The sequence below is a fragment of the Podarcis tiliguerta genome, assembly GCF_965153285.1.
Source record: "Podarcis tiliguerta genome assembly, chromosome: 3".
Lineage (NCBI taxonomy): Eukaryota > Metazoa > Chordata > Lepidosauria > Squamata > Lacertidae > Podarcis > Podarcis tiliguerta.
The window spans coordinates 85,780,886-85,795,500 of NC_139536.1; the positions used below are offsets into that span (position 1 = coordinate 85,780,886).

The following is a 14,615-nucleotide window of genomic DNA, read 5'->3' on the forward strand; positions in this document are numbered from 1 at the left end:
TCTAAATCAGTTTAGAGATGCTGTGCATTTTTATTATTTATTTAATTAATTTGTATACCACCCGTCATCCAGTAAACACCTGCAGAAGACTGGACTCCTTTAAATGGAGAAACACCTATCAGTGAAAGTGCAGCTACCTGTTGAGGAACGGCTAAGGGAGCTGGGCATGTTTAGCCTGGAGAAGAGGAGGTTAAGGGGTGATATGATAGCCATGTTCAAATATATAAAAGGATGTCACATAGAGGAGGGAGAAAGGTTGTTTTCTGCTGCTCCAGAGAAGCGGACATGGAGCAATGGATCCAAACTACAAGAAAGAAGATTCCACCTAAACATTAGGAAGAACTTCCTGACAGTAAGAGCTGTTCGACAGTGGAATTTGCTGCCAAGGAGTGTGGTGGAGTCTCCTTCTTTGGAGGTCTTTAAGCAGAGGCTTGACAACCATATGTCAGGAGTGCTCTGATGGTGTTTCCTGCTTGGCAGGGGGTTGGACTCGATGGCCCTTGTGGTCTCTTCCAACTCTATGATTCTATGATTCTATGTTGTGAGTTGAAGCTGCTATGAGGCTCAGTCTGAGAGCAACACATTTTTATGTTGTTCCCAGCCTGTGATCTTTGGATGAAAGGTGGTCATGGCTGAGTGGGTCTTTGAACCCTGCTCTCCCAGCCTGATACACTAACCAATACACCACAACGACTTCCAGGGTGTATTAACATTTTGGAACACAGTTTGATGAGGCAATGTGTAGTACTGCCCTTGATCTCCTCTCAGCTGTTGGGAGTTTAGCTGCAAGCCTTTGTACTGTAATGTAGGGTTATGCCCCTATCAGACCTGTGGGATTTTACATGCACAGGACTGATTGGTTACTCATTTTATTGTTCCTTCAGGTGCTCTACTTTCACCGGTGCTAGTTTTTACTCCAGGATGTTACACAGTGTTTAAAACAGTTGAATAGTGTAGCCCTGTTTAAAAGCAACATCTATAACAAGTGTAGTAAGTACATTTATATACTAGCTTATGCCCTCTCATGGCAGTAAAAGTCAATTCTGGATTGCTTTAGGAAGAACTATAAAAATGTAAATTACGAAGACAGACCTGATTTGGTCTTATTGCCTTGGCTGAGTTCTAACACTTAAACTTGGAATATATGGCTGCTGGAGGTAATTAATACTCAGTAATTTGCATATTCACAAGACACTGTACTATTTTTCTCTCAGCCAGGGTGAGATGAATGAGTCGAGGTTCCTGAGACCACTTAACTAGGATTCTGGGTTTGAAGTATATGCCTTCATTTAAATGTGTACAATTCCTCATAGCATGTTATCTGAGCTCTATTATATTGCCCGTATTTTTCATAGCGGGAAAGAGGAAATAAGAAGGATTATTTTTATTTGATGCAACAGAAAATACTGTGGAAACCAAGCAAACAGGTAATTTTTAAAAATGTAAAAATTGAAATGGAGATTCACAGTCATACAATCAGGATGTTATATTCTCTCACCGGGAGCAGTCTAATATGGACAAATATAAACTGTTGGTTCTGTATAAGTGGAAGATTTTGCAAAACAATCAAACAAAGGCTGCAACTGTAAAATAATGCTTAAGCAATATACCTTTTCATTTTGATGTCAGTGAGGCTAACACCTGAAGTCCCAAGCTGCTTTGCGTTTAGATTTGACCATGTGACTAATCCCACTGCACCATTGGGCGTGAAGCATCTCTCTGTTCCACTTGAAGCAGAAAGAAAACTTCCATTATGTAGTACAGTGGTACCTCGGGTTAAGAACTTAATTCGTTCCGGAGGTCTGTTCTTAACCTGAAACTGTTCTTAACCTGAAGTACCACTTTAGCTAATGGAGCCTCCTGCTGCCGCTGTTGCACGGTTTCTGTTCTCATCCTGAAGCAAAGTTCTTAACCCAAGGTAATATTTCTGGGTTAGTGGAGTCTGTAACCTGAAGCGTATGTAACCTGAAGCGTATGTAACCCGAGGTACCACTGTAGTACTATTGAAAATCACCGTGCTCTTGAAGACTAAATATGGAATGCTGTTTTTAAAAAGTGTAAGAGAAATGATAAAAGTGCAACAAATGATCCCACTGGGATCTAAGAGTTGTAGATGGACCCCACCTGTAGGTCAAACAGGAGTTTATAAATTTGGGGAGCCATCCTTTTCTAGCCCAGGGCAGGGGCAGAGGTGTTCAAATGTAGTTTGAGATCTCAGAGGTTGTACTTGGTTGTAGAGTTTGTGTGCAAATGAACAAATTGGTAAATCCCACAACCATGTGTAGAAGATGCCTGACTGCTAGTGCTTCTTTTTCAATGGATTTGCCTCTAGGAAGAAGATTGTGAAGTCTGAATACCCATTCTTTATATTATAGATACTTATCCTATTGTCAAAAGCTCGGACGAGTTAGGAAAGGGAAAGCCATAGATAGAAGGGGTACCAGAAGAGGAGCTCAACATTTCCAGACCAAGAAGGTAAGTCTTAAGAATGGAATTTTAATTTTCTTGACTGCATTCCGGGACAAGGGCAATAAAGGAAGGCCTTGTATTGTTAATGATTGTGGTGAGGACTCTATTCTTATCCAGGGAATGTCCGAACCTCTGATGATGTGGATCATTTGCTTTAGTTGGAAGGTCTAAGTCTAAGATCTAAGTCTATAGACAGTAATTTTGGCTGATTTGTTGTGCTTGCCTTTGTTGGCATAGAGTTCCATTGTGTGTTACTACTTCTTGAGGGTCTTGGTTGGAATGTCTATTGGTAGAACTTGGAATAAAAATAGAAAGCAAGGTAAGGTGGTCATTTTGAGGATGGCAATGTGACCAAGCCATGAAAGGACTCTGTTGCCACCTGCACCTGCAAAGGTCAGATTTTAGTTTGAAAGCAAGACTGGTGTGATTTCTTTTGTAAAGATACTTTAAATCTTTAGTTAGCATCACCCCCACTTATCTGAACCATCCACAACATGGCTGGAAGCCAGACAAGGTTTGCAGGTGGGGTTTTTGTGGGTTTTTTTGTTTTTGTTTTATTTGCTTCTCTAAGAATATTGAAGGTCATTATTGTGGAATTTGAATTATTTGCTTTGAGTCTTGCTGCTGCATGAAACTGCAGTAAAATGGATTGAAGAGCTGGCTGTGCTCTATTGGGATTTTCTGCCATTATTAAGACATCATTTGCAAACAGATTGCTGGTATGTGAGCTTATTCCTGATGTTATGCCTTAAATGTTGCCGCCATTTCTGATGTTGTTTGCCAGGGTTTTGATCACTAGTGCAAAGAGTTGCGGGGGACAACAGGCAACTTTGTTTAGTACCTTGCTGTAGTCGGATTGCCAAGGAGCTGTCCATTCATTAGATTGTTTCTGAGGTGTTGTTTTTTTTAAAAATAAATAAATAAATTCATTTTGTCTACAAAGTGGAGGAATTTCCCTCTCCCCCCAAATCATTTTGTTTAACAAAAATGTAATAAAGCTCCATTCAACTCTGTCGAAGGCATTGAATGTATCCAAGGAAATGAAGACTGTCTGGATTCTGCTTGGGGGAAAATTATGGGTGGTGTTCAAGGCTCAGCAGAAAGAGTATCATATGTATTGCTTTGGTATAACTCCTGTTTGATTGGGGGATGTCAGTGTGCCTTTAAACACATTCAACCTCTTTACCATTACCGCTGACAATATTTTTACATCCTAATTAATTAAGGAAATCAGTAAGATCCTACAAGAGTTGGGTCCTTATCAGGTTTACATAGGAACACTGTCTTGGAGTGTGTAATGGTTCTAGGGATTGCTTGTTCGTAAGTTGCCTTTACTCATGGCTAGCTTGCATGGTTGAACCTTTTCTGACAGAGCAGCCTCTATCTCGTGGCTGCCTCAGTCGCTGGCAGAATCCGTCAGTAGGCGTTTCTTAAACCGCTTCCAACATAAAAGCTGCTTGACGCCCAATCTCCTCCCCCGTTGCCTGCGCGAAAGCTTTTTGCGCAAGGTGGGTGTGGGCAAAGGAGCACTTGTCCCCTCTCCGCTTGTCTCCTGCGAAGAGTCCTGGAGCCACCCCTCCGCTTCCTCTATCTCCTCCCCTTCTCCACTGGTGTTGCGCTGATTTCCTTCCCCCGCGTATGGGCTATCCCTCCTCCTACTGGGACCCTCTCCACCATCATCCGGGAGCCCTCTCACCTCCTCCTGCTCCAATGGCAGTTCCCTGACAGAGTGTCTCCAGGATTCAGTAATAGAACTGCCTTCAAGTATGTTGTTAAAAAGGTTAGTGAGCCATGGAGCAAGTTCAACGTTAAACTTTTTGTAGAATGTGGCACTGAATCCACCGGGACCTGGGAATTTCCCATGGTTTAGCCTTTTGATAGTGGTCAATATCTCGGATTCTTGTATTGGGCTATTGAGGAATGAGTGTTGGTCTGGTGTAAGCATGCCTATCATAGATGGTGATATGAAGTTTTCTATTGTTTGCAGGTCAAGATTACATATTTGTGATTCTAGCCATTGTCCTCTGAGGAGTCCATTTTCAGAATATTTGTCGATTTGATTTTCCTATTCTTACTCTATAAATATATTTTACTTCATAGGAAATTAGTAGAAAGCTTTCGAGTTGCGTGCATTTTTAAACCAGACCTTTCCTAAAAGGGAAATCAGGTCAACCTACATGTTTCCACCCTTTCCCATCACATGAACCCTGTAGTTGTACTGTGGAGGCAGTCATGCCATTTCTCTTTGTTTGGTAATGCAGAAGTTATGGCACTTCTATTAACTGGAATGGGAGAGGGGGTAGTATGCTAGGGCAGCCTTCCCCAACCAGGTGTCCTCCAAATGTTTTGAATGACAGACCTAGCCAGCACCATCACAGATGAGATTTGTAGTCTGAAGCATCTGGAGGGTACGTAGTGGGGGAAGGCATGGAGTTAAGGGTTGTATCCAGCACTGGTGTTGCACTAACAGAAAACACTTCCACTCACACAAGGCTGGGCACCACCACCCACTACAGCCTTCTATTGAATTACATTCAGTTCCAAAGGGTTACCTAGGACTCAGGTGCACCTTTTATGAATGGCTGCAATGTGTGTGTAAGTAGATTAGAAGAAACCTGGGACCCTACCTTTCATGAGTAGAAGTGCTTACATTGACTTGGAAAGAGAAATCATCTAGAAAATAACCCCATTTTTCTAACCAAACAATGAATGGTAGTGTGAAGAAACTATTGTACAAAATACTGTTCTGTATCTTGGACTTTTCTTCAAAGCAATACCTCAGCAGTCCTGCATTTTCATTTCCTTTAGAAGGATGCCCTTTCAAAAGGATTCATTGACAGCAGACATGCTACAATCAGATATTATTCCAAAACCATTGTCCTTCTGCTCCTGCTGCAAGTAGGTCACAGTGGAGAAGTATCTTCAGATGCTTTGTGTGGATACTTGGTCTTTTATGTGCTGGAGAATAAACTGAAACTGTGATTCTCCTGGCAGTCTGGTAGGGGAAAATATTAGCAGTCTGCTGCTTTTGGTCTGCCATTCTTTCACTTTCATTACCAACTGCAAGGATTCTGAACTTGTTCAAAAGCTAAGAAAGTGAATCTAAAAGTTAGCCCAATGATATGGGAATCTACTGCCTGGTTTCAAATTCAAGCAGCTTGCGCTGGGTATTCTCTTCATGAACCCCTCTGCCATGTGCCTATGTCTAACTAACTCTTTCTTCCTAAGAGATCTGTCATCATACTTTGAGGAGGGGGATCCCCTCTTTGTGGGATGAGGCCAGGAATGTGAAGCACACGGCACTCTCTGAGGTATCCTGGACCCATGTTATTAAATACCTTGCAAATTAATACAAGAACCCTGAACATGGTCTGGTAGTGTATGACCAGTCAATGTAAGCATTTAAGCACCAGAGTTATGCACTGGTGATAGTCTGTCCCCATCAATAGTTTGGCCTCAGCTGGAGCCTCTCAACCAGGCCAAGGGCAGCTTCAGGTAGAATGGAAGGTGGAGCTAACCAAATAAGCTGCAGCTCCTCTCTAAGGCTGGTGCTGAGGATGACCAGGTCTTACTGGTCTTAAGTCAACTTATCACTACATTGCACTGGCACTCAGCAGTGGCAAATACCATCACATTTGAAAAGGTGACATATGTTTGTAAACATTCAGAAACATGCATTGTTATTGGCAGGCCACCAGTCAGTATGCACCAGGATGTGTCCACTATGTGTCCCTGTGTGTTTACACACATGAAACTCTGCTTCACCATATACTGCTTCAAATACAGGTGTATATTCTGGATCCCAGTCTGAACTAGATATAGCTGCTTTCCAGTTTTTGCCTTGGTTTTATTGTTGTTTAATTGATTGCATTTTATATGAGGCTGCAGCAAAATGTTGAAGAAACTCAGAAACCGTAGCAGCAATGTCTTATTTCCTCTGTTGTAGGCGTGATGCTACAACGATTGTCACACAGATCAAAAATGCATGAGCTGAGATATAACTCAAGGGACAACATAGTTCAGAAACAATAGATTGCTACTATCATTGGGTGAAGCAGAGATTCTAGTAGTGTCTCACATTACAGGTAGAGCTTATTCCGCAGGGGCTTAGGGGAGATGAATGACTAAAATGTCTGAAGAAAACTGTAACTTATTTCCTTTTGTAGTGGGCTTGCTTCAGCGGCTGATGTCTATTGCTTCAGCAGATTGGTTTTATGTAGCTGACAGGTGGGCAGGTGTCGAGATGGATTTTGTCTGGGCCTTTTTTGTTGTTTCATTTGTAGCTTATTTTAAAAGGCAGGGTTGTATTCATTTTGCTATCATCAGAAGTTGCCGTTTGTGTGGGGAATAAGAAGCTTGGGAGGAAATCAAAGCACTGGAAGAGAGCAAACTGGATTTTTGTTGCTCTGCCTCTCCCCACATCCACATCCAGCCCTGTTTGAGGGTTTCTCCTTTCTGTCCTTTTCTCTGGATTAACACCTATAGTTGCCTTCCAGTAAAGGTAAATTATAACATGTGGGGTGAACCTACCCTCAGCAGCCAGAAACATCATAGCCAGACACTGGAGAGACCTGTCAGGAGTAAGCATGGACCAATGGTATCAAATAGTATGGGAAACAGCCTTATTAGAAAAACTAACCAATAAACTAAAACTGACATGGGGACAAATAGAAGAAGACACCTTCACTCTGGTATGGCCCCCCTTTATCACATAAACAGCCCAACAAGACAATGACAAAAATCCGCCAACAGCATATGAATCAATACGGCTAACCTGGTACAAAAACACACACACATACCACTCACACATGAAAACAAAGTTCACCACAGCCAATCACAAGCAAGCAACAACACCCTAGGCCTACCCCAACCTCTCTCACCACCAAACGAACACAAGCGAATAGCAAAGAGAACCTGCACAAGTGATGATGATACAAAACCCCACACATACATTAAGTAGAATAGAAACATCACCACCCAACCCCACCCTCACTCATCAGGCACCCTCCACCTCTTTCCCCCTTTTCTTCCTAATGTAACACTAATGTCTCAACAAATGAAACTGATCTGTAGAAGATGTAACTTGAAAAAAGAGACATTGCACATACAGTGGCACCTTGGTTTAAGAACAGCATAGTTTATGAACAACTTGGATTAAGAACGCTGCAAACCTGGAAGTAGGTGTTTTGGTTTGTGAACCTTGCCTTGGAATAATAACATGTTTCGCTTCCTGTTGAGTGTGTTCCATTTGTAAATTGAGTCCCCCACTGCTATGGGAAAGCAGGCCTTGGTTTAAGAATGGACTTCTGGAATGGTTTAAGAATGGTTTAAGAATGGTTTAAGAATGCTTTTTCTGCTTTAATTTTAAGAATGGTTTAAGAATGGACTTTGGTTTAAGAATGGACTTCTGGAATGGATTAAGTTCATAAACCAATGTGCCACTGTACTTTTATTAACCAAGAAATATTTAATAAACAAACAAACAAATCAGCATTCTTATCCAGACATTAAAGCTGCCTAACCCAACCTGGTGCCATCCAGATGTTTTGGACTACAGTTCCCAACTTTCCTGACCACTGGCCTTGTTGGCTGGAACTAATGGAAATTGTAGTCCCAAAAATTCAGAAGGCACCTGAGTTGGGAAGGCGGACTTAAAGGGTTCTTAACCTGCTTGCAGCCCTCACACATACAATGAATTGCTCCCTGCCCAGAGGATTTATAATTCAAGTACAGTGGATAAGGTAAAGCTGAAAAGAGAGCACAGGCCTTACAGAAGCAATATGGAGGATCAGGAGGGTTAAATGATAGCAGGAAGTACAAAGAAGTGAGGCCATGTTGATTCAGGAAGAAAATGGAACCTGAGGTAAAACTTTAGCTGTTTGGTGATGGGTTTTCTGCTGTATTTTGTTTGTTTGCAATCAAAAAGGCTAAGAGGCAAAGTATCATGGAGAGAAAGGTTGTTAGTTTACATATATGAACAATCACATTCATTGAAGTGTGCTCTTAAGTATGGAGATCTCAAGTAGTATGTTTATTAAAGATCACATCCCTAGAGGACTTTTGCCTTCTGCTATCACATTATCACCATCCTCCTCTTCCTAGCTGGATTGCCTAGAGCAAGGGTCACAAACATGGCATTAATGGATACATGTGTACCTCAAAAGGCCTTCACTGAGGCCTGCAGAGTGTCTCCTACCCTGTGAAATTAGGTTTGGAAGAAACATGCTTTTTAGCCAATAGACTAGGGGGTGGGTGGGTTGGTGAGAGAGAGAGAGAGAGAGAGAGAGAAGGATAGACAATTTCCTCAGTTTGCAAATGTATCCATGGGCCCAAAAAGGATGGCAATCATTGGCCTAGACAGTTGTCTCACTGTTACAATTATATTATTTTGGACCTTTTATCTATGTGTTATCACTATGCAATTATCCTTTTTGAATAATACATTACTATTGCCTTCCTTTCGGCTTCCCCACAGGTTTGTAGATAAAAGGTCAATCAATCAAACCATATCCTAATTCTCATAGCTAAATTGGGTACCAGATTATTCTAGCCATGGAAAGAGTATTCATGTGCATCTAGGGAAAGAATTCCACATTAAAATAGTGCCAAATCTCTTTGAACCACTTTTCCTTTTATAAAAGAGCTTAAATGCTTTTGGGGAGTTTTGCAATGCCAGTTAGATAAATGGAACAAAATTAAAGCAGAAAAAAACAGCTGAATATTTAAAGACTTGGTGATTGAGAGAACTATTTGGTTATTTAATAGCCTCCCAAGGGAAGTAGTAGAAGATTCATCATATTAACCAGGCATCACCTGAGTTGGAAAATATGTTGCATTGGCTTAAAAAAAGATTAATATTCCTGTTATGGACAGAAATTCTGCTTCTCACCTTATATAGACATTTGGTAAAGTGAAGTGAGTTATGTAAAACACTCAGGAATTTAGTCATCCTGATGAAACATCAAGTTGCTGAATTGTTGCAAAATAAAACAATTTTCACTCAAAATAGCTTTGAATTCACATGCAGAAGAGAAAACTTGATGCCATTAAGTGTTTGACTCAGCTGAATCACTCTGGAGAAATGATAACATCACATGTTTTCAGATGTGTCACCTAATATCAAATGATTAAATGTGCATCAGTGTCTTACACTAAATGCCCCAAATTTGGTGAACATTGAGATTCACAGGTGAATGTTAGCATTCACTGAGACTGGGGTGGACTTTGGTAATATGACACCCTGAGCAAAGCTCAAATGTTATCTGGGCCTGATAGAACATTTCAAATATGTTTCCATATTTGTTTTAATACATTCACAATGTTGTTAATGTACATGTGTCCTCAGAAGCAAGCCCTGTCGACTTCAATGGGACTTACTCATAGATAGAACTGTGTGATATAATTGCAGTCTTTTTGTAACATGCATACAAAAAAAGCTCTTGATCGTTTTTGCCTCACTTTCGCTGTAATGCTGCATTTTTGAAGACTGGCCACTAGAGTGCTGCAGGTATCCATTCAAGATGAGTTTCTGCAACATTGCTAGACACAGTTCTCAGCAAACATACATTGTAAATAAAGATTGCGGCTGTGTGTTTTAAATGCTTTATTGCTTCTGCTCTGCCCTTCTTGGAAATTAGCTGTAAATGGAGTGGCTGGGGGACACTGGGTTGCTTTTATTGTCTTGTGAGAGTGCAAAACATACAAACACAGAGCAGGGAGAGATGTTTTGTATTGCCATCATGTTTTAAAGAATGTGAAATAAGCAATTAAACACACACAGCGGCTTGTCAGTGGTATGCTCTCTCTATAGCTGTATTGATATAGCTGTAAATAATGGATGTGTGTGTTTTATTAATTAGTTGGTGCTAAGGCAAGGGAGTCTCTCTTTTTGCAAACAATTGGACACCAGTAATGGCTCAAGTAAAATGGTGCAGGGATGTCTGGTGCCCTTTCGGACTGGTAGGGCAGGAGGCAGGAAGGCCAACACTAGGTGGAGCCAGAGTCAATGACAGGTGGAGCCAACGCAGTCTAGTATTGGCCTCCTCCTTGTTGAATTCTGCAAGGGTGACACGGACCAGGAGGCATAGCTGTCAACTTTCAGATTTGAAAATAAGGGATCAGCAGCCTCGAAAATAAGAGATCAGCAGCATACCTGTCAACTTTCAGATTTGAAAAAGGGGATCAGCAGCCTCACCTGTCCCAGAGACAGTCTATGGGATATCTAACAATCCGGTATAGCAGAAGGAAGTAGCGGGAAATGGCGCTGAAATAAGGGAATTTCCTGCAAAAAAAGGGAAAGTTGACAGCTATGGCAGGAGGAGAGCTGAGAGTCAGGTCTACTCTTCTGAAGTAGTTGTATGTAAGAAGGGAAGCAGGGGGGCTTGGAAGAATCAAGACTGTCAGTGGGTCACATAGAATCATAAAACCATAGAGTTTTTGTGTTGGAAGGGACACTGAGGATTGTCTAATCCAACCCCCTGCAATGCAGGCATATGCAGCTGTCCCATACAGGGATCAAACCTGCAACCTTGGTGTTAGCAGCGCCGCACTCTAACCAACTGAGCTATTGCTGTGCCCCTTTCTCCCTATAGGACCAGCCTCCACTGATATAGAAATAAAATTGAAGGCCAGGCCTTTAAATGCTATGCTCAAGGCTTCAGCATTAACTGGCAAACAAATAATGCCCAGCATAGCTCCTTCTGCAGAGGAAAAATAGGCTTGTGAAATCCTCAAAATATCACCCTTTTCCTTTCACACCCAGCTTTCGAGGTAGATATTTGCAGATACAATCTAGAAACTGATCCAACTCCCCCCTCCCCCCCGCCCCCGGTTGTAGAGACCTTATATTCTTGTGAAGTAGCATGATGTACATAATTAAGTGCCACACAGTACAGTTTGTTTGAAAGTCAGCCGGTGAGTTGGTTCTTTTATTCCTGGTCAGGATCAGGATCCTCCTTGCATAAGGTCAATTCTTTCATGTTGGAAAGCATTACCCATAGGAAATATTCTAAAAGTGGCTAAGGGGTTGCAGGTATTATGTTGAAAGTAGCTAAGAGTAACTGTAATGTGGGTTGTGAGGACAAGTATAGAACTAGCTAAAGGGATTCTCTCTTCAAGAAAGTGGCATTTCATCAAACAGATTTAATGAGGCTGAAAACCCTTTTTCTTATTCCTTGTGAAGTTCACGAATTTGTGAAACGCATTCCCAGTTGTGCAATGGGTAACCATCCACTAGTTTGAAGGCAGAGTAAGGCCGAGCCACTTCTAATTTCACTGGCTATAATCACTATAATACAAGCTGAGAGGGAAGCACCAATGCAAATGGGAAAAGAAGAACAAAATCAGCACAGAATACAAATATTAAAACTTCTCAGTCTGCACAGCTCTGCTATACCTAGCCTTTGCTGAAGTTACTTAGAATCATAGAATCTTGCATCACATCTTTGAGATACCCCATAACCATTGTACCGTACTGTAAGTCTAAGATTGGGGAGACTCGTGTTCAAATCCCCACTCAGACACAAAGGTTGCTGTGTGAGCTTGGACAAGTGTCTGTCTCTCGGGCTAATCTACCTCATAAGGTTGTTTTGAGGATAAAATGGATGGGAGGGGGGAGAAGAACTGTGTGCTTCTTTGAGCTCCCAGCCTCATTGTGCACCTTCAGTTGATGACTGTGCATCTGAACATGCTTACAATCCTCCTTCAGACCTTTCCACTCAACACAGGAAGGTTAGGGATGGAACTGGTGTAAAGTCTCCCAATCCAGATCAGCCTTTCCCCTGCCCCTGGATGCTTTGTGTCAAAGAGTCATAGCAACACAATTTGATAATTTTACTATCAATGTAATTTAAATGCACATGGTGAGGGGTTTTGGACCTGTGCAGAGTAAGCCCAGACTGCACCCAAGCCATGAATTTGACAAGCATGGGAAACAAGTCTTATGGACATATATGCATAGAGTACCTGCATGTCCAGGGAGATCCTGGGTTTATCCAGCCAGGTACATCACCACCACCATTAGTTTGTTAGTTAGTCACTTTATTTTGCCCAGGGGAACCCAAAGCAACTTACAACCAACCAACCAACCAACCAAACAAACAAACAAACAAACAAACTAGGTGGAATGAACCATTGGTCAGATCCAGGGTAATTCTTACATTAATACAGTTAACTGTTGGATTCTGAGCGCCTTCATACTCAGACGTTTTGGCTCCCGAAAGCAGCAAACCTGGAAATGAGTGTTCCGTTTGTGAACGTTCTTTGGAATCCGAACATCCAATAGGGCTTCCGTGGCTTCCGATTAGCTGCAAGAGCTTCCTGCAGCCAATCAGAAGCCATGCTTTGGTTTCGGAATGTTTTGGAAGCCGAACGGACTTCCGGAATGGATTCTGTTCAACTTCCAATGTACAACTGTATGCAAAATTGATCTTTTCCCTCTTCAGCCCCCGTGTGTCTGCTTAGGGATTGGTGTGGGGATTTCAGAAATCCCAGGATTCTGAAGGTACTGACAGAATGAAAAGCCAGGCAAGAGAAAGCTAATAATGATGGTTACAGCCCCTCTTTAGCCATGGTCACTGAAAAAGGAGATGTGGGAAGGATAATGTTTGACCAGCAAAAATGCCCTTGATGGGGGAAAGGAGAGAAACAGGATCGGTGATGAGAACTAGAGCCAAGTTGCCTTTCTCCTTAGTCCGTCATTAATTTCCTTTCCGTTTCACACTTCTGAGTGCTAAATTGGCAGTCTCAAATTCTACTGTATAAAGTTAATGAAGGATGTGTCTTTAACTTGCTTGACATCTGGCCTCTCTCTTAATGCCTGTTACTTGCCAAGAAGATTTCTGATTCCTTTAATCAACGGTTCAGGCAGAGCAAGACTTCCACTGCCTGACCCCTACTTAAGAGGAAGAAGACAGATCCAATATGTGCTCCTGAACTGGGCCCTGCTGGCATTCCAGGAAAGGAAACAGGCAGCGAGAGCAGCACTACTATGCTGTTTATTGAAAGAATCACCTGCTCATAATTCTGGAATTTGTGCATGTGTGGACATCCATAGTCTAGATGTGATGGCTATGGTGTCCAATCCAAGTCTTCCCATTATCATGGAGGTGTAGCCAAAATGGCCTACCTTCTTCAGTCTACCTCAGTCAGCCCCCACCTGTGTTCCCATAAGTGTATAAAGCTAAATTGCCGGTGTCAAATATGCAGTATTTTTAAAAATAAATATAGTAAAAATGTAAATGAAGTCAAAAAGTTAAAATATATATATACACAGAATAGAGTTATATATACTAATAGGACCCAGCTTAAAGATATTAGACTAGGGGGGAAATAGTGACAGTGTTTATGAATAATTCCTGTAGCATTTTCGAGCAAAGCAAGCACCTACCAATTCTGCATCTCATTTATGCTCCCTGCATCCCAGTGAGATAGGTTAGGCTAAGACATAATGAATTGCCCAAGGCCACCCAGGGAGCTTTATGGCTGAATAGACTCTCAGAAACTGGGTCTCCCATGTCCAAACTGCATCCAACGCTCTGTTCACTGCAGACCATGCTAGCCTGCAGGGGATTCTAAGGATAACATTCACCCACATAGAAAGGCTAGGAGAAGATACACGTGCATCCTATTTAATCCTGTTTGGATAACTTTTTCAGAGATAACAAACCTTTCTTTATGCAGAATTGAGGTAAAAGTGGGGTTGCCCTGAATGTTGCTCATGGACATTTTTAGGATGAATTTTGTACTCTTGAGGAGATGAAAACAATCTCTTAAAAAACCCTAGCTTTCCCCTTTTTTTTCCACCAGAGCTATTTACAGAGCCATTGTTTTCCTTGGGTTGCTGCTGCTTCAGCATCATTTTCCTCACTGATCTATCCCCCTTCAAGTGTTTCCAGCCAATCAGGGACCACTTTAGGGTGGCACCTGAATGATTGAACTCCCATTTTGGATATGCTTGTCTTACACCTTTGTTGTTTCATTTTAGTCAACCGAGTCAATCTTGTGCTCGCATGCTTTTAAAGGAATTTGAGAGCCTTTTCATTGTCTTTTTTCCCTCCTGCTTTTATATGGGTTTTTACCTGCTCACTCTGCTGTTTTACTGCCTTTTTATTGTGTTCTGTTCTATTGCAGTGTTTTATACGTAAGCC

At 41.7% G+C, this 14,615-nt stretch overlaps 1 long non-coding RNA gene across 4 annotated transcripts in view; it reads left to right on the plus strand.

Moving 5' to 3' along the window:
• The first annotated feature begins 888 nt into the window (after window positions 1–888).
• LOC310673474 overlaps window positions 889–14,615 on the plus strand; it is a 39,648-nt gene continuing 25,921 nt past the window's right edge. For 3 of the 4 annotated variants that reach the window (XR_014509052.1, XR_014509053.1, XR_014509054.1), the window contains exons 1-2: window positions 889–990; window positions 2,376–2,475. This is a non-coding gene — a long non-coding RNA (uncharacterized lncRNA). Of the gene's footprint in view, window positions 991–2,375; window positions 2,476–5,277; window positions 5,336–14,615 lie in introns of those variants that run through there. The other variant, XR_014509055.1, reaches the window with a different exon arrangement.